This window comes from Ammospiza caudacuta, chromosome 1, assembly GCF_027887145.1.
Source record: "Ammospiza caudacuta isolate bAmmCau1 chromosome 1, bAmmCau1.pri, whole genome shotgun sequence".
Taxonomy (NCBI): domain Eukaryota; kingdom Metazoa; phylum Chordata; class Aves; order Passeriformes; family Passerellidae; genus Ammospiza; species Ammospiza caudacuta.
This window is the reverse complement of record NC_080593.1, coordinates 85,221,140-85,241,421: the sequence shown is the minus strand read 5'-3', so window position 1 is coordinate 85,241,421 and position 20,282 is coordinate 85,221,140. Positions and strand designations below refer to the sequence as shown.

Below are 20,282 nucleotides of genomic sequence, written 5' to 3'. Positions count from 1 at the left end.
ATATATTATACCCTGCATATTATAAGTAGCCATACAAATTACCATGCCATTGGGCATGCTGATACAGGTAATGCTGGAGTTCATTACTTGACATAAGCAATGACAGGAATATTGATCTAGCCAATATTCACTAAAGTTCTCCACAGCTACATCCTGGACTGCTGCAGCTGTACTGCTCAATGAATGTCCCTGCGCAGACCAGGCCGAATACCCAGGATGTGCATCCATTCACCAGTGCACCTTGTGGCAGAGGCTCAGCTCACGTGCAGAGTTCACTTTGCCAGTGAGAGATGGTGGACATTGAGGGCATCTGACTCATCCTGGGTCCTCACAGAAATTTCATTGGTCTAATTAACAAAAATAAGTCTCTGCCTGCTCAAACTTAGTACTTCTTGTGAATCTATCTGCAATACAAGAACTGGTGAAAAGAGTCCCACTGATGTAGGAGACCCAACAGGAGAGACAAATCACTCCAGTAAAAATGCTAAGGACTTTTATTAAATCTAAATAATAGGAAAGGCAAGGTATACTTTCTTTCTTTTTTTTTTTCCCCTTGGGGGCTTAAACTGAAAATAAAAACCATCAGTGTTTTCTACTTTTGTGAGAGTGATCTTGTCCCTCCCTTGTTATAGTAGAGAAATCACTTATGGAGCAACAATGATGTGAAAAATACCTGTAAACCATATTTTTCATGTGCACTGATTATGAACATACTCAGACTTTGTACCCATTTCTGAAACTGCTACCCAACACAGTTTTTGTAGAAATAATTTCTGTACACATCCATAGCTATGTACACACATATGCATTCATTAATTAGCTTTAAAATAACTCATGGTAATAACTTCTCATTGGCTCTTCTAACACCATTAAGAAATTACTCAATTATTAATTACCTTCAATTTGGTTGGAGGTAACCTTAAAAGGCTCAGTATTTTATTCCCTTTGTACACATTATCACAATTCAGGGCTGTTTAATACAAACCTTTTTTCTATGGAAGGGGTGCAGAGCTCTTTGATGTCACTGAACTGACAGCTTTCCCCCATTCCTTTTTTACCTATCCAGAGTGTGGAAAAATTACTCAAAAGCGGGGCACTGGCTGGGTCCCTTGTGGTCTCTTATGTTTACTGGAAATTTCACTTTGGATTTTCTGAAGAGCATTTTAAATTAATGTTAAAACATCTGTTCAGTATTCTACGGCTAAAGGTGATTTACGCAAGTGTTGGAAAAAAAAATTTGATATGTCAAAGGGGAGAGAGGTGATGATATAATTTATCACTGAAGAGCAGCATTGCTGGCTCCACATCAGACTTGGGCTGGGGCAGTCACGAAAGCAGGATGGTGTGAGAGCAGACAGCGTCATACTTCCCTGGGAAGAGCTGAGCAACATGGAGATGGAAGGGAGGCATTTTGCAATGAGTGAAAGAGCTGATGGCAAGCAGAAAGGAGAAAACAAACAGACCTCCTGGGAAACTGGACGTAGAGGGTGGCTTTCGAAGGACAGAGAAATAGGCAGCTGGAAAAAAGATGCAGGGGAACAATTAGTAATTTGTTTACAATCCACTGCCAATTTACCTTCTTTTTTAGCTATGAGAGTCCCTCCCAGCTGTAAAATGCTTTCAGTTTTGTGAGACTTTGGCAATGGCATAGGTCTCAGTACCTGGGCCATAATTCTATTTCGAATGGGGCATTCACCTCCCAAGTCATATTGTTCTCCAGAGGGATTTTTAAAGACATAAAAAAGCATAAGACCTGGTTATCAAAGGTTTTTGAAGAGTAGCAGACAAAGACAAATCACACTGAAGCTTCTGAAACATTTAAACAATAGAATTATTTGATTTTTAATGGGATTTGACATTTTATCCCAATAAGTACTAAACTGTATCTTGTGGCATATACCTGCCTTTAAGAACTTATCCTTTAGACATTATTTGAAAATAATCCAAATAATTTGGTTTGGTGTCATGCAATGTCTTGTTTGTACTTTGTAGCCAAGAGCAGAGAGAGATTCCTCTTCAAGTGTCTGCAAATAGTTTGGGTGCCTGTAATATTTTGTTTTCATGGCTTGCTTTTTATTCCAAGACAAGTCAGAAGTATTTAGTTGATATTAGTTGCTGCTTAAATCTTAGCTTTAAAATCCAGGCGTTCTCATGAAGACAGCATAAGTATTCAACCAGCAACCCTACCTGACTCATTTGAACAGTACCTTATCATTGTAACTATGAGGAAAAAAACTTTAACCCCATCCTTTCTAACAAATGATAGAAAATGTTGCTAAAAAGGCAGAATAAGATGAAGAAACCCCACTTATCAGGCTAAAATAAATCACATCAGCATGCCAACATGTATCAATAAATGCAGACAGGATCTCTTCTTGTTTACATAGGTACTCAGAAAATAATATTGTCAGCAATCCCACCTGTCATTTCTGATACAAGACATAACAGCTATTCTGTCTTGTAACTGCATATGAAAATTTTAGCATTTGGTTTTATGCACTGAAATCCTTCCCCCTTTCCTTTTTATATCATGGTCATTTACTGTGGTATCAGCTCTGTTCTCACCCCACAAGAGCTCTGCAGGTGTAGGATGCCATTCTCAGAAATGAAAGTTGCCTTTCCACAGAATATTTAAGGAGCCATTATTCACCAGCCAGACTTGACAACAAACAATGATGACCAATTCTTTAACTTAAATTATGTTTCCATTAATAATTTCTTTCCCTTATGAGCTCTGAAGCAACACGAATAACTGTGTGAGTGTGAAAAATGACAACAAAAGGTCTGGGCAGAGGAATCATAATGCAATGCCTTGAGCTCTTCCTCAGTCTAATTCAGATGACACAACAGAACAAAGATGGGACTAATCAAACTAACTGGTTATTTAGCTACAGAAAAAAGCAGGTGCATCCAAGTGCTCTTAAAAATTACTCTTCTGCTCCCTCCTTTCTACATAAGCACTGCATTGGCAGTGCTAATCAAGTGTTTGTGGTGTGTCTCTGTGTAAAATGCTGAAAGTTAGAGAGCATTTGCAAAGGGAAACAAAAATAACAGAAAGAAGAGTAGCAGCAGGAACTGCTGGGACACACCTGCAGGTAGAGAGGCTGGTGCTGACGGATAAGGAGATCCTCGCTGCAGGGTCCGTGCTGCTTCCTTTGACTCCAAGTGCCAATCAGCCCTGGGCAGCCAATTTCTTCCCTACTCTAATTCTGGCTTTCAATCAAATGGATATTATTCCAGAAACACAGGCATCCACAGATAAGCTATCTCCCATGGGACAACTGGTGTGAGGAGCTCCACCCATGTCATCACCCATGACTGCAACTTCTCCCTGCTGCTGTCTGGGGGAGGTGCCCGCCCCGTGAGCCAGCGTCAGCGCCTGCCAGCATGCACAGCCTGTCCTCAGCAGAAAGGAGCAGGGAACTGTGCTTCACTGCATTGCAAAGCACATCAACATGTTTTTCTAGGGGCTACAGTGAAATCAAACTGTACGGAATCAAACAAGTGAACAAAACAACCAGCAAAGTATTTCCTCTCTAGGTAAAAAAAGTGGCTTTTGCTCCATTGTACATTCTCCCAGCAGCCTCCTGTTAGCTACCTACAGGAATTTTCTAAAGGACCAGTAAAGATACATTGGTTAAAGACAGATTCAAATAATGCCCTTAAATATACACTTGGAGATATGTGCCTTTTATACACTTTTCCAAATTTGTGTTTCAGTAGGAAATGATCTGTAACCAAACCAAGGGGCTGGTCTAGTTCATATTTCTTGTCTTTGTTGTGACACTTCCTGGTACCTTTTGTACTGGATTCAAGTGTTTTTCCAAAGGACAGTTAGCTACCTGGCTGTTTGAGGTTCATCATCTGAACTATAAGTAAAACTAGACTTTAAAGGCAAGAGAAATAGCACTGTCAGGAAATGCCATACTAAACCTCTTTCTCAAGTTCTACACGTATGTATCTACATGCTTCCTAGATTGGAAATGCTCTGCATCTTTTACTGGCTGCATGATGGAGAAGCTAAGGGAACTGTTGCAGCTTTGCTGGTAACAGAGTTTATTGACACTTCTCTGCTTTGAGAAGTAAACTCCGAACACTCAAACTGAAGAGAAAGATTTGCTGACAAATGATAGTAATAACAGCACTTTTAATTCTCAACTTTTTTGAATCTCTTCTGCTTTTACCAGATTTTTGTTAATATGGGCATTAAAGGATAAGGGAGTATTAAAAGGGCCCTTAGCAGGAAATTTTTAAAAAGCAAAGTAACCTTAAGTAACAATGCACAACAGTGAGGTGAAAAAAATAACCATACTTGAAAACATTCTCAAGTATTCTCAAGCACATACAGATGTGTCCCTGAACGCACGTGCTTATGTGCTGAGACTGGAACCTCCAAAGCTGCATCCTCCAAAAAGACTGCCCGCACACTCACTGTGGCTTACACTCTTCCCCACACAGCAACAGTAATCCAGGAAAAGCAAAGCCTGAGATATATGATATCCTAACATTAATAAGGCTTTTCCTTTCTCTAATCCTTCCACAAAGCATGATTTAGTGAAATTCATGGGTGTTGACCCATTTTCAATTAATGCAACAAAACTCCAGCTAAAGGGAGTTACACGTGGCAGCTGGGAGAACATGAAAGGAGCATGCACCTGCAAAGATTAGTGATTTGGAGAAGAGGAAAGACTACATTGAGATTCAACAGGCAGACCAGAAGCTCTAAAAGATGGAAGAAACAGCTAGGCTCTTCTGGGAGTTACTGTGGGCATCCCTTAACAAGGCAAAGGGCTTAAAAAGTGTAGAAACTATTAAAAACAGATAAGGCCATCACTTACATATGAAAAATGTGAACTGTTGTTAGAAGGGGAGTTTTAAGCTTGTTTGACCAAGAGAAAAGCCTGTGAAATCTGAACATGCACAGAGGGTATTGGTCAGGTACCAGATCAAGGCAACAGTTACTGCCACTGCTGAACAAAACTGCCACTTTGGAGCAATGAAGTGCCCTTGGTTCTGTGATTTAGGGAAAGGCAGGGAGATGAACTGTTTTTTATATTCCTTCAGAGAACCTTAATTTCCCTTGCCCTGAATGCAAAGTTAGCCTTTCTTTTCAAACCCTCCCCTTTTCATGTATCACCTCAGTGAGCTGCTTGCACATGCTTATTTTTGTGCCTAGAGTGACACAGAGCTACCCTGTCTCAGGGTCAGGCCCTTGCAAGTCCATCTGTATTAACAAGTCCATGTGTGCTAACAATGTGTTGTGCCTTCACTCTCAGTGAATGGACACAGGGACTTTTCCAGGGACCATTCAGGTATCACTATGATGCCTTGAGCAACATTTTGCACAAATGTACATAGTTCCCCATAGCTGTCAAAGGGTCAGTAGATCTAAATTTAGACCAAGCAGCTGTGTTTAGGTTTGGGGAGGTGCCTTTGAGTGTCGTGCCAAAGCTGTGCACTGTCAATGTCCTCTTTTGAGAAGAGGTCAGAGGATGAAGTGGGGAGGAACCCAGCCATTTCAGCACTTTGGAGGGAATACACTATGAAAATTATATTATCTTGCCTACTTTAAAAACAAATTGCTGTGCAGAGTCTTCTGTGCCCCTCAGATGACAGAGGGGAAAAAAACCCCAGGGATATCGAAAGCTTATTTTAGACTAAAGCAAATAAAATACAGTCATCACTTTATGAGTGATAAAGTACATATTCTCTCTGAGGACTGTGAAAAGAAGTTGATGTTGAATTACGAAGCCTGTTTTAGGTCTGTTAACCCTAAGTGCTCAGTTATTTTTCCAGATGCTATTGAAGATTCTTCTTTTTCGATTTTAAAAATATTATGAGAAAGTTTTGCAATCTAAACTGCTGTTTACTTTATCAGAGTGTACTCAACCTTCCAGAAAAAAGAAATCCAAATCTACATCTTCTGGGGAAGAGGCAAAAATTTTTCTACAGAAATCTCAAAGAAATTCTCTGAATATGGACATACCTGATAGCTCCTGAGGGGAAAAATGTCAAGACAATATCAATTATTTCCCACTGTATATCACAGAAAATGCTTTGCTACAGTGACCTGCATTACCTCTCTGGCAATCAGTCCTCTATGCTGAAATGGCAAGAAATCCCAAATGATGCTGGCAAACTCGGCAGCACTCAGAGATCTGGATTATTCTGAAAGTCTACAAACTCAGTTTAGTACACATTTTTAAGAGACTTCTTGTCTTTCCTCACTCCTACATTATTTTCCATGCTTGCAGTTTTCCTGATTTTAGCTCAGGAAAAACAAGCACACCTTCCCTTTCCTGAACAGAAGCCATCCTTAACCACACTGTTTCTATGATAAGTCATCCCTGACATTGGATGCCTCTTCCGTGAAGCATACAACAACTGTTAAGTGAAATACTGTTTTCTTGGGTCTTTGAGTGCAGTGTTAAGAGAAAAACCTAGATTCCACTAGCTTTCTGTAAAAGATGAAGGAGATAATATTTTAAAAAGATGAGTTTCTCAGAAAGATGTGGAGAAAAATATGTCAGAAGTTAAGACTAAATTTGATATATAAAAGATATTACAGCATCCTACCTAAACTTCCTAACTCTGATCGGCAATCACACCTCATCTGTGATTTGAAGCTATTGAATTTAGGAGTCTCTATTCCTGTCCTGAAGTGTGTGTCCAAAACCAGAAGGTAACTATGCTGCAGAGCTGAAGTTTAGCTGAGTTTCTGGTGCAGGTATCACCATGCTTCCAGAAGAGAGAGGCAATCCACTCAGGTGCAGCTTCCTCAAACTCTGAACAATTCTTCAGCAATATCTAAGGCTGGTGAGTGTAAAAGGTGTTTTAAAATTATTTTACATCTCTTGAATCAGTAATCTGACATTTGAAATTCACTGTAAACACAGTCAAGATCACCATCTTCTGACAGTTACAATCACCACGCTGGGTTTCTTACATCAAATGCAAACATTTCCTTAACTTGTATAGAACAACAAATCATCCAAGCCAATACCTTGCTTGGCAGAGCTTCAAGGGACAAGTCTTTCAAAATTATAGTTTTTAAACAGAATATTTTCCAATAGCTCCAATCACTCAACTAAATTGTGACAAGGAGCCCAAAACTGATTATTATGAACATCAGAAACTTATATAATTCAGGTGACAGAAATCACCCCATCAAAACCTTTATTTCTGGATGAGGTATAGAACAGAATAATCCAATAAGGTCTAACTACTGTTCAAACACTCTTCCACTCATTTCAATAGGCCTACCAATTCCTTTAACACTTGTCTACCAGCAAAAGATTTTCACAAAAGCAACTAATGGTTTGAGGCACCCCAACTTCAGATACTAATGAAACTAGATTATCAGAAAACAGATCACCTGGAAAATTCTGATCCACTAAAAAATCAGACCACTGTCTCAAGCTCTGTATCTGAATCTTGGCCATCCAGTCATTTCAGAAGCTTCCTCTGTTTAGCCTGCATGTGCAAGCAGGCATTTGTTACTTCCTCACAAACTCTGTTTGGTATAACCTGTAAGTTGATCAGTAGTGCAGTAGTTAATAAAAAGAACCTATAGTGGCATTTCAAATCCCAGAAATGGTTCAGCTATTGCTTTCCAATCTGCAGCCGAGGGAGACGGTGAAATCCTTGGTCCACTGCAGCACCAGACAGACTGGAAGCAACTGTGTTGCAGTGGAGAGCAATTTTGAAGTATCAAAATTATCTGGGAGCTTAAATCTCTTTGACTTTTAGTAATATTCAGATTTTTAGGACAACCGAGTTTCCCATGGTGGGGTGCTGGCGGGGGTGGAGAAAAAGTAAATCCGCACTGAGAATGCTGTGAAACTTGAGTCCAATTGCAGCCATAGCTGAGAAGGCATTACAGCTTCCCCCTTGTTCCCTTGGCTTAACAGGAAACCTTTACCTATTGTTCCTCTAACTCTTTCCACAAAGAGCAGTCTGGACATATTTCTTCTCTACCCACAGTTGTTTATCTCCTTAGCATCTGTCATGGTCTAGAAGTTTGGATCAACTCCTACACCAGTTGCTATGATGTACTTTTAATTCACTCAAGTAGAAAGGTTTCGAGAAGAGAGAAGAGAGAGAAGAGAAGAGAAGAGAAGAGAAGAGAAGAGAAGAGAAGAGAAGAGAAGAGAAGAGAAGAGAAGAGAAGAGAAGAGAAGAGAAGAAGAGCCTCCAACTAATGGGTGCCCTAGGAAGCAGCTAGAAAAAATCCTTGAGAGAGGATTTTTCAAAAAAAAAAAAACAGAGAGAGCACCAAACTGTGATTCTCTGTGTAAGAACAGTTTTTCTTTTGAGGTTCTATTATTTGTTTGTCTGTTGTTTTGAAAGGACAGTTTTAAGAACTGTGCGCAATACAGGTCTAGATCTCTGCTCAGCTTTCATCTCTACAGGCAAGTTCAAAAACATGATCATGGCTCTATCTAGATCATGGCTCTATTTCCTCTGTTGCAGCAGTATTATGAGAGGCCCCTACACTGGTACTGCCTGCATCTCTCCCTTGCATTCAAGGACACAGTGATGGTACAGTTTGGGATTACCTTGAACTATGTGGAAGGCTATTATCTCAAGTTACCAAGCTGGAAACTTTCTGACTTTTTGTCATTTCTCTTCCCTATTTATAAATCTCTCCCTTCCTTCACTCACCTACCCACTCCTGCCTCTCCATTCTGATCTGCTTCTTTGCATTCCTGGAGGTGAAACAAAAGAGCTGCAGTTGTGACACTGCAGTTTCCACATCCTCCTCACTCTGTTATAAAAGTACTCGAAGAGGAAGAAGGGCAAATAATGAAATATAGGAAAGCAGGAAAAGAGGAAGCAGCCAAGAGATAGCAGCCCAACTGAAATGCTAAGAATTATGGAGAAGTGACATAAAGGGAAGCATAGACCAGGAATTATACTTAGGGGCTTAAAAAAAAAAGAGAAAAAAAAAAAGAGAAAAGAGAAAAAGAGAGAGCACCAAACTGTGATTCTCTGTGTGCATCTGGACTCCTCCAAACCTGAACTAACCAGGGGCCCCTTCCTTACCTTCATATCAAAGGCAAAATTAGAAAATAGCCTTTTTTCCTGAAGCTAGCCATGGGGGACAGAGTGGAAGAGTACAGAAAGAAATTGGCTAAAGCAGAGCAGGGATTGCCTAACTGGGCAATCCCGCCTGGCTGGCAGTGGATGGAGCAGACAACCTAGGAAGTCCTTCCACAGAGATCATGTGTCCCACTTGTTCAGAATGAAACTTGGCTGGAGAAGAAAGCATTTAAGATTCACATGAAGGATTTTCTCTTCTTCATTTCCAGGCAAAATAGATACAAAACAGAACATGGACTTCTTTAAGAACAGAGTGGGAACACCAGCTTTGTACACTCTTCCATTTCTTAGGGACTTTTCAGCAAGAATTTGTCTGATAAAGAGCTAAGTAGAAAGTAAAAATGTGAGAAATGACCCTCTATGAATATCACAACACCAACAGTTAGGCATAATTTTTGAGTCAAGCTCCAGTTTTTGTCTTATCTGCTGGCTAACTGAATTTTGTAGTTTCTCAGGAAGATATTGGTCCAATATTGCATGTAAATAAAGACAAGAGTGTTACACAAAGGTGTACTGTGGTACATTTATTTGTTCATCACTGCATGAAAGCTACCTTATTAGAAGAACTGTCAAAACCATTTGGGGCTATTCCCCACAAAAGAGGCTGTCAGGAGGTGATAAGAAATAGGTTTTAGAAAGGTTTCACTTTCTTTGAAATATTCTTGAACAGAGAATATCAGCAGGTTCAGCTCTTCTTCCTGCCATTTATCTGTAAATGAGAAAATATCCTATGGGTCACTTGAGCAGTGTTTATTTCTTCAGCTAAAGTTAATGTAATTTGGGATACGTGGGACTTCCTACCTGCATAGGAAGGAGTTAGCACTATTCTCCAGTGAATGGCAACAGTCCCTGAGATGGAATCACTGTTGGAGACCTGCACTGCAAGTCCCATCCTGCAGCTGTTACTGCTCTCCCAGTTGCCTACAGGTACAGCACCAGTACCTCTAGTCTACAAGGGCAGAGTTTACACAGTGCATTGTTCTTGTACGGCTGGCAATGACCAAGGTGTGAAATACCCAGTAATTTATGTGAGAGGAACTATGACCATTGTGAAGATTTTGCCTAGCTTGTCATATCCTGCCTACTGCAGATACGGGCTTCTGCTTATTTCAGATTTTAGGGGCATGACCTGCCTTCTGACTTTACTGTCCTGGTCTGGTTTTCACTTCAATGGAACCCCTCTTGATGTAGTTCAGCATTTGCAAGGATAAAATTCAGTCGTGTGGCAGCTCAAGAAAAAGAATGTTTTGTTATGTCAAATGAGCACAGTAAGAGAGAACATAGACATGGATGTTCTCCACGGGAAATGGATGTAATTTTTCTATTTGATTTTGGATGAGAAATGTAAAGCAAAAGAGGCATACACAGAATCACTTTTCTGCCAATCCAGTCATAATGTTACTTACTGTTAAACCAGAACAGTTGGAAACAGCTAAGCATTGGGCTCCACTGTAACCCTAGCCATAGGGAAAGGCACAAGCAGTTTGGTTAAGGAACAATACCACAAGGGGATTTTTATGCTGATGTAAACTTGGAAAAAGAGAACATTAAATAGCAATACAAATGGGTAATACTTGATCCAGAACTATTCTCAGTTTCTCACCAATTATTAATAGCATTTATTCTCTAATATTTCTCATTCTCACACTCAGTGTCCTGCTGCTTCAGCTTACAGAGAATTTGATAACAAACAAAATTTTACAGCCTGAAATGGGGGCAAGGCACTGGATGCAGACTGAGAAAATCTAGGTTTAATTCCTAGCTTAGTGACAGACTTCCTGTGTGGCCATGGGAAAGGCATTTAATCCATCATGTGCCCTTACTTCCCTATCTGCAGAGTTTTCAATTCTTTTTAAATGGGGATAAGCCTTTTTTCTTTTTTTTCTTTTTTTTTTCTTTTTTTTTTTTTTTTTACGGGGAACTCAAAAGCCATTTTGCTGCTTAGAGTGATTCCTTTATTCAGGTACATGCCTCTCAAGTGTCCTAACTCATAAAGCTGAAATATAGTCATGCACTGGTGATCCTCTTGGTATGTGTTCCACAGAAGATTAGGGACCATGAAGCAGGCAGAAGTTGTAGCTCCAAAAAATTATATAATTTACGTAGTTGTGAAAATGCTACTCATAGTCTGTGATGCATCCTACAGAATTATACAGAGGTAGAATTACTGTCCAGTCTAATAAACCTTGGTTCTACCATAAAATACTTGATAGCAAATGCTTGGAGCCCTCAGCCAGTTCTTCCTTATCCAGGATTGTTCAAGATCAATAAGTAAACTTTGTCTTCCTCAGACTGATGCAGAATCAGGAAAGACATTTTATTTTTCCTCAACTGATCTTTTCTCATGCTATCACTCTGTTCCAAGAGAGATGTAAAAATCTCAAAGACAACTACCTCAAGGAAAGAAAAAAGCATAAGCTGTTTAATATTCAAAGCAGTTTTTAATTATCCTCCACACTGACGCCAGCATGGCAAAATAATCAGTGGTCAGAGAAAGGAGAGAAAAGAGGGGCTCAGCCTGTACCTCTGGTGTGGGAAATGACCTAAAACCGAAAACCCTCATCTCCAGTTCAGTTGCATAGTGCTTCTTACATGTTCAGTTATAAGGTGCAAAAACTCACTCCACAACCACATTATTAGAGTATTTTTTCTCAAATGTAAAAGATCTTCAGAAGCATCTCAGCATAAAGAAAAGTCTGGACCAGAGTATGGATTTGATATCCTGAAATTTGGGCTTCTGTCCCTACTTTATCTTCACCTGCCCAGCCTCCCAAGATCAGCCTCACTCACTTCTGTCACATCAGCACCAGGCTGAAATTTCACTCACTGCACTGGTACAACCCAGGATTTCTGCTGTTCCAAATCAGGCACAGAGCTTGGAATCAGCCCTCCTCTTTTTCCAGAAGTACAAGTGATACAGTAGATTGCAACTCTGTACTAAGATCTGGACTAATTAGAAGTCAGGAAACTAATTATTTCCTGATTCTCCAAGTGATCTAATAATTCATTGACAATATTTATTTTATTCCCTCATGTACAATCACCAAATCATTAATTTATTTACTTTTACCTGCCTTATATTTTTCAATCTTATTTTTCAAGCTGAAGAGATGTGGTTTAAAACAAAGTTGAGTACTTTGAACCACACCAATCCCACTGCACCCTGGAGAAGAACACACAAGACTGTTTTGCTTCATCTGTTAGAAAAACAAATTTGCTCTCGGGTCTCCAGAATATTGTATATGGTTTAGATTGCACAGCAGAATTGATTACATTTCATTCTGCCCTACCTTACACTTACCTTGGCTAGAACTTGTAAAGCTTAATTAATCAATTATGTGTATATATATATATATAGCCTTAATTAGACTGTAAATTCTTTGGGGTATTCTGTTGATGTTTGTGCAGTGTTTAGAGTAACAGAGGTTCTTTTCCAGTAGCCCTGTGCCACAAAGTAAAATGAGAATCAAAAAAAAAGTCCCAACAAAACAACTGGAAAAAAATGGCAGTAGAAAAAACCTAAGCTTAATTCACTCCCTTTGCCAGTCTGATACCAACAGCAAGAGCTAAAATTGACAAAGGACACACAATTATATTCAACCAGAACAAGATCTGTGCTGTGAAAACTGGTGCCAGGCATTCAGAGGGCGATCAAAACTTGGTCTCCTGTAAGGGTTAATGATCTATTCAGACTATCATTGTGGGCATTTCCTGCCATCTCAGCATTTATGGAATATTTGAAAATGTCTAGCATGCAAAGTTTCTGTCAAACTTCCTCTCTGCTCCTAGTCGCGTGCCCTAGCCAGTATAAGTGCCTTTTACTTGGAAGAATCTTTTTAAAAGCATCTGCCCAGTTTATGTTTAAAGTGCTCTTCAAATATTCCAAAGGATAAGACATTGCATTGTGTTTTCACCAAATATGATGGATTCTCAGGGTAGAAACAAACAAATGTGTGTCCTAATGTGCCGTAACATATCAGGAAACCTTCTTTCCCATGAACTACCAAGTTGCAGCTCCTTGCTGATACCAAGGCAGAGAGAGTACATCAGCAGTGCCCAACCCAGGGTTCATAAAGCACCTAAATTTTATACTAACACCCAGACAGTATGGTAGGACTAAGTGGGAGGCAAATGGAAAAATGAAAAAAATCTGTGACTGGTGAATGATGCTTTGTTCATTTAGAAGAGAGAAAAAGTCAACTTTGAATCTGAAGTTACTTGTCCAACACAAAAATATAAAATTTTAATGGCTGATTATTTCTGAGCACATAAAACACTCAAATCTCAGTAATCCAAATATTCTACTTGAAGGCCTTTGGACTCTTGCAAACTGTTAGTCATCAGGATTGTCACTTGCATTAGAGTGGTTCTAAGAAATTTCCTTGCCACCTGAATAAATGAAGTATGGCTCATCCACAGCTTCAAATTTCTTTACCTCAAATTCATCATGGAGTCCCAGGAAAGCTGGTGTGAATCACAGGCTTACACCTTCAGGGTAAGGTGCTTCTCAAGTGTTTTAAGAAGAGAACGTTAAAAGTTTCATTTTCTACTGTCATCTGTTTTGTTAAATGAATGTACAGTGCCTGTCAGTAGGGCAGGATGGTGGCATGCTGCAGAAACCTTCCCGGCAAGTCTGCTGAAACTAGCTTCTGCTGATGCAAATGTGCTATTTGCTAGAGCTGCCCATGGCTATCTGATTAACTCCCATCCTATGCCTGAGCGTGAAAAACACAACCCGCAGCCCAAAATGTGAGGATCACTGTGTTCTCAGGAAGTAGGCAACTATTTGTGCTCTGTCTCACTGAGGGCAAAAAAGAGGAGTGAAAAAACCACCATTGCAGAGAAAACATGAGTTCTCACACAGGAAGGCAGGGGACTGCATTGTGCTCAACTAGCCTGGTGTTTGTGAGGAGTTATATCTCGAACTTACCTGAAGCTCCCCAAGATGTGCATAAGGAGATTCCCTGAATACAAATTGCTTTCTGGGACAGAAGAGCAGAGCGGTCCATCACTACCTTTATTACACTGGTACTTTTGACTGTGCTTTTGTATTTGTCAGCTCAAACATCTCAAAGAAAGTTATCAAGTTAGGCATGCATAGGCTTTCAGTAGAAAACTGTATCTCAAATGAGAGATACAAGATATTACATCTGCATTTTCCATTAGATTATGTCAATATGTCATCCATCTCTCCCTCTGCTGTGGCTATTATATGCCCCCCAAAGCTTCACTATGCAGTCATCAATTTGGTATATGACTGCAAAAGAATCTTCTGGAGAAAAACATTTCATGAATGTTTCCCTGTCTCTTCATTACAGACCTTACTTCTATAATACTGCAAGGAATTAAGTAAATAGAGCACCTGAATGCAAGGAGGAATAGCACTTATGAGCTGCAGGGAAGAATCCTCAGGACTCATGTACCCCTGACTGCTAAACCAGTAGGGGCAGGCAGGAGAGCCTTTTCAGGCAAAGAATGCTGACAAGAAGACTTGGGAGCATGGGTGTTTCCCCCCCTCATTTCTCCATCTCCCTCTATCTTCATGAACTCCTTGGTGGTCCTTCTTGTTCTATGACCTTCACAGCTGCCTTGGCCCAGCCACTTTACACAGACTACAAAAGCCACAGTGGGTACAAGCGGATCTTCCTCAGCTGTTACCCACTTCCCAAATGGAATTTACAGTTAGGTTTCTTATAGGGATACAGACAAGCTAGCAGGAACTAACCTTTTCCTCTTTTAGGTTTGAAAAAAATATTTTTATGGCATGTGTTTATGTTGCAGAGTATATGTTTGCTTGGTCTAGAGAAGAAGGAAAAGCTCAACTTTCAAGATAAATGTTCTTTTGCATATGTGTACTGTTTTTACAGAGACATAAACACAGAGGAACTTGGTTTTGCAGGCACATAATTTTGTGTGCTGACAGACACGTATTTGTATGTACATATGTGTATGTGTGTACATGTAAACATGCAAAGGGGAAAATACAGAATAAATGCGTCCTGATGGCTGGAAAATACATGGTCATTTCAAATTTCAAAGGGAGTATTAAAGAGAACAAATGAATTATAAAAAGCTTTAGAAATGAAAAACATATTTGCATTATCTTCTAAACACCAAGGCCTGTATCATGTATGGTATAAAACAGTCTCTTTCTTTGAACAGAGGAAAGAGCTTATTATTAATGCTTATACTGTACAGCAAATGTACAGACTCATTAATGTGTGATTACAGAATAAACAATATCAGACTTCTCTAGTCTGTTTTGCAAGGAAAAAAAGAATTCCACTTAACACCACAATAAGCCCATTACAGGATACCAATTTTACTAGGATCTACTAGCAATGTAGTGGCAAGATTAAACAAATGTGATACTACAACAAAGGTAATGCCTCATTACCATTATTCCACCCTCATATATTTCATGTGTTGGGCTCCAAAGCCACTGAAGCCTTTTGCTAGCACAATTATCATTTCTCATTTTTACTTCTACTTGCCATTATGTGGACAAATGGGCAGGAAACTCAATCCCTTCCCAGAAAAGCCTAGTTCCCATTTGACTTCTAGATAAATTGTTGTAGATCCACACCTGCAGCAGACAAAGCTCCAGTGACCATGCTGGCCATTAAGGCTTCCCCACCTCCTTTCCACCATCCAGCCACAGGAGGTGCCAGTTACAAATGGAACAAAAAAGAACAAACCCTGACTCAGAAAGGAAGGGCCATATGAATGGGGAAGGGATGTTCTCACTTCTTTGCTCATGGCTGCAATCTGAGAAAACTGGGAGGGGTGCTTTGCTTTGGAAAGACAGAGACATTTACAGCCTGAATTGTGAATAACAGCCAGCTAGAGGTCAGAGTATAGATGGATCATGCACAATTTGACACTTCCCTCAGTCTCATTGATGTTTTTTCTTTGCAAACCTGGACACAAAACCCAAGCACCCATAACAAGGCAAACATACTTGTCATAGCAAATTCTACGGGTGCATGTGTTGTTTTCCCCTGAAAATAAATTTTCTTATGGAAAGAACTGGAAGATGTATCTGAAATGCAGATGCAGCATGAGGGGTGCAGAAACAGTGTTCCTCAGTTCACAGTCCCCATTTTGGTGCTAATGAAACCATCCTGCTTCAACGCCAACCACTACCACCACTTCCGAGCATTGCAACACATATTACCAGCAGGAAAAAACAGGTTCCATAACTTGGCCCATATAATGCTGAGGTGCACACTACTGTGAATGAGAAGGGACAGATCTCCCTCCAAAAAACCCCTAAGCCACTATGAAAAATCAGAACACAAAACTCTTAGCTTAGACAAAAACCCCCAAAACTCAAAAACCACCAAAGATTTGGGAAGTTCAAATCCATAACAGGGATGTTGGCTGATCACAGCTTCTTACAAACACAGGATGCTTCTAAATGATGAAATATAGAGAATGAATATTTCCTCTTCTATTAATTGCAACACAAGCTGAAAGTGTCACCAACTGCGCCAACTTTAGTTCAAACCCACCTTTTCATTGCATTAAACATTTATGTTGTTACTTAATCAGCAGGGAGGGCAAAATCATGTGCAGATACTCTGTTATATGAAGGAATTAGCAATTTATTCTAAAGATCTCAGTTATTATTTTTTTTTAAGGATGTGTCAGGGAACAAGTGAGTTTCTCATATCATTCCATGAAATAATCTAGACGTTACTGAAAACTCTGGTAAGAGCCACTTCCTCAGAAGTAACATTTCCAGGGTAAAAAAAAAGTTCATGTGAAAGTTCTCCTTACCCTTCAGTTTCTTCTCCTTTTTTTTTCCCTCCTTTTTTTTTTTTTGTCTTTAAACTCTGATATGTGGCTGGGAAGAGTGGAAGTTAATTCATGCTGTCATATTTCTCCATTTCTGCTACATTTATTGCACTTCTCAAGCTAGATAATTTTGGACTATCTTTGAGGGAAGAGAAACAAGAAAAATGGAATGTGAAAAATAAAGAGGAAAATATGTGCCTAAACTTTTCTTTTTAGATCAGGCTTGTTTTGGCTGGAATTCGAGAATAATTCTGTGCTTGCTCTGCCATTTTTTTTTTCTCCAATCCTTCAATCAGGTTCTTAATTCAGTTTTTAGGTATGGATTTTGCCATGTTAGGATTGTAATCACATTTTCATCAATGGAGTATGAGTTACTTACTCCCAAAAATCCTATTCAGTGCCTGTGATGTCACTATGGCTAATGGTGAAACGATAGATTAGATACCTTCTTGGGATCTCTTTTTATGCAGGCAACTTAGACACCTAAATGCTTCTGAGAAACATGACCCTAAACTGCAATACAAGAACTGGGCATTATTCCTAACTTCAAGATGTGTAAAAAAAATAAATAAGCACACACCAGGGTTACTTTAGTAGGAATTGTGTTCCTGCATGTGCACCTTTTTAACACAGAATCCACACAGAATCTATGGTTGAAGAAGGAGACGAGAGGGAGGGAGCAGCAGGATGTCTTGCATTGCAGGCTGAGGTCTAGCCTGCTTTTGGGCTGCTGTTCTGCTCACTTGTTCAGGGAGTGAGCTGGATGAGGCATGACAGTTTCCAATAAGCTGTGTCTGGAAGCCAAAATCCCGGGACACTAGCGGATCCACCTTCACAAGTTAACAGCTTCCTGTGGTCCCACATCACCACCATAAATGACATGCTAAGGGTAAGCCTGCACTGGTGCCTATGTCACACCTCTCTACTGCCTGCCAGGCAAAGCTTTTTCCTGAGAGGCTGTCTGAGGCTTCAAGAAACCTCACATAGTGAACTCAAAGGAAAAGGTTTGGGAACAAACCTCTGCCCTGCTGCAATGATTGGTGTTCACTCCTGGCTTTAGGACTATAGCTCCAAAAAGGAGCTCTTCCATCCCCTCTCTTTATCATAAAGGGCTTTTTCTACATTGAAGAAAACTGTGGAGGCATGGCTGCACTGCACACTCTTCCTTGCAAATCTCAGATGTGGTGGATCAAGCCAGAGTGACACTGTGTTTGCACATTTTACTATGGGACAGAGCCCAAGAAGTTCATCTGAGGGGAAAGCATAGCTGCAAGTCCTCTGCAGCCAGAAACCATCTCTTCCCAGGGAGCCACCAGAGCAGAAGCTGAAATTACAGAAATGTGAGGAGTGGCTGAACAAGACCAAAAGATCAGCTGGTTCTGAAACATCACCTCTGTAGGGGCAAGTAGTTCCTGCACTGTGCCTCATTACAGCAGTTAAGTTTTTGGTAAGGCTACAGTCAAGAGCACTCAGGGTGAGAGAAAACTTGCTCAAGGTAAAAAGCAAGCCTACAACAAAGACTAAGCAAGAATTAACACAGAACAGAGGGGTGGCTTGTGTCAGGAGATGAATCCAACCTTTTGATGAAGAATTATTCCCTTAAAAATCACCTGAATTTTTGAAAACTGCAGTTACAGATGTCCTCCCCAGCTTAAAATATGCCCACCTTCCAGCCAGAGCATGGTGTTTCTGAGTTGAGCTGCAGCCACTGCTGAGATCCTGCTAGATAAATTTAACTCCTGAGCTAGAAGGGGTCTTATCTCTGAGGCACATCTCTTCTGCTCAGATAAAGAGAACTTCCTCTCACTGCAGTTTAGATCAGCAGACTCAATCTCTGTACCTAAAGCCACACAGCTAAACACACTGCATCTCTCCTATTCAAGCAATGTGTGCCACTCTCCAACGCTGAACAAACAAAAACTTGCACAGCTCCCAGGTTTTTCCTGACTTTTGTGCTGATGTTATCTTCTGAAAACACAGCTTTACCCAGCAGGTGCTCATGAAACAGGCTGCAGCTCCACAAGCTACACAGCTCTGGAGAAATAGGAGAAAAAAAACATAACTTCAGGACCTCCTGCAATATCATGTTGCCACACAGTGGCAACACAAATCATGCTGCTGTCATGTTTCTGAGTAAAAGAAATCCTCACAAAACGAAATAAAAATCATTGTAAAAATACAACTCTTTTTAGGATCAGTTCTGTTCTCAAGGCTTTGATTTTGTCATGTGCTATAGTTTCATCAAGAGGGCAGATTTTTACATGCCTGATCTGGCTTTGCATGGACAGGTTGAGAGAACTGAGCTGATAATGCAGCACAGCCTACACTGGGGCTACAGCAGCTCTGTTTTCCAGGCTGGGTCACCCTTACTTCCACAAATTTCTTGCAAGTTTATTCTGAAAATGTTCACCCTCCATTACTTGCAGCAAGCATTTTTAAATTTGATAGAGGAATTCACCTTTAGTAATAGGACATTTTTCCATTTGCCTTTGTGCACATTTTTCCAAGTCATTACATAGATCAGAGGTTGTCTCTTGGCACAACAGGAAATTCCCAATGGCCCCATATACCAGGCTCTTCTGCACCTTCTGTTTCACACTATGCTCATGCAAAATATTCCTTTGAAGGCTGGAATATAACTTATATCCTGTATAGCACATTTAAGGGCATTCATGAAATTTGTCACATGACTTCTCCAACTAAACCATCCCCATCCTCTTCTATACAAATCCTTATAAGAGTTTTGCAGGCAAAGCTAAAATAATCCCGACAAAAATATCTCCTGCATTCTTCTTAAAAAAATATACATCATACTGGCAGGCTCTCAGAACATACAATACCAGTCGATACTGGGGACTGTTACTTTGGGGTTAGAAATAGGGGCTTCAGACCAAACAAGAGGGGAGATTCCTGACTTCCTTATTTTTAAAAGTTCCTAAAATATTTCAGCTTCAAGTTTTTCAACTCCTTCAGAAGCCTCCTCAGTTGGACTTTGAAGCCTTGTCTCATTGTGGAGGGTTAAAGATAATTTTCAAAGCTCCCCAAACCATCTCAAAACAAATTTTCTCTCTGCTCTCATGGGGGCTACATCAGGTGAGACAACAATTATCACTGATTATTTACAAAGGCTTGTCAGTTTCTACACACTTCCAGACCTTTGAGTAGTAGAGATGTCCATCTGAAACCTGAGCAAATAAAACGTATTACACAGTCCTCCAGGTTATTTCAGCTCTTGGAATTTGGTTCCCTGAATGTCCAGGCATACACATGCCACACTTTATTACTCATACACAAGACACTGCCTTCATAGCCACTGAACACCCACAAGGAGGAGTGTGCAAATAGCTCCAGCAGCCTTTTTCTTCAGCTCCTTTTCCTGC

The 20,282-nt window shown here is 40.1% G+C and overlaps 1 protein-coding gene across 4 annotated transcripts in view; it reads right to left on the bottom strand.

Annotated features, from left to right (window-relative positions):
- IKZF1 (IKAROS family zinc finger 1) overlaps positions 1–20,282 on the bottom strand; it is a 68,065-nt gene that overhangs the window by 24,032 nt on the left and 23,751 nt on the right. The gene's annotated exons all lie outside the window — the stretch shown is intronic.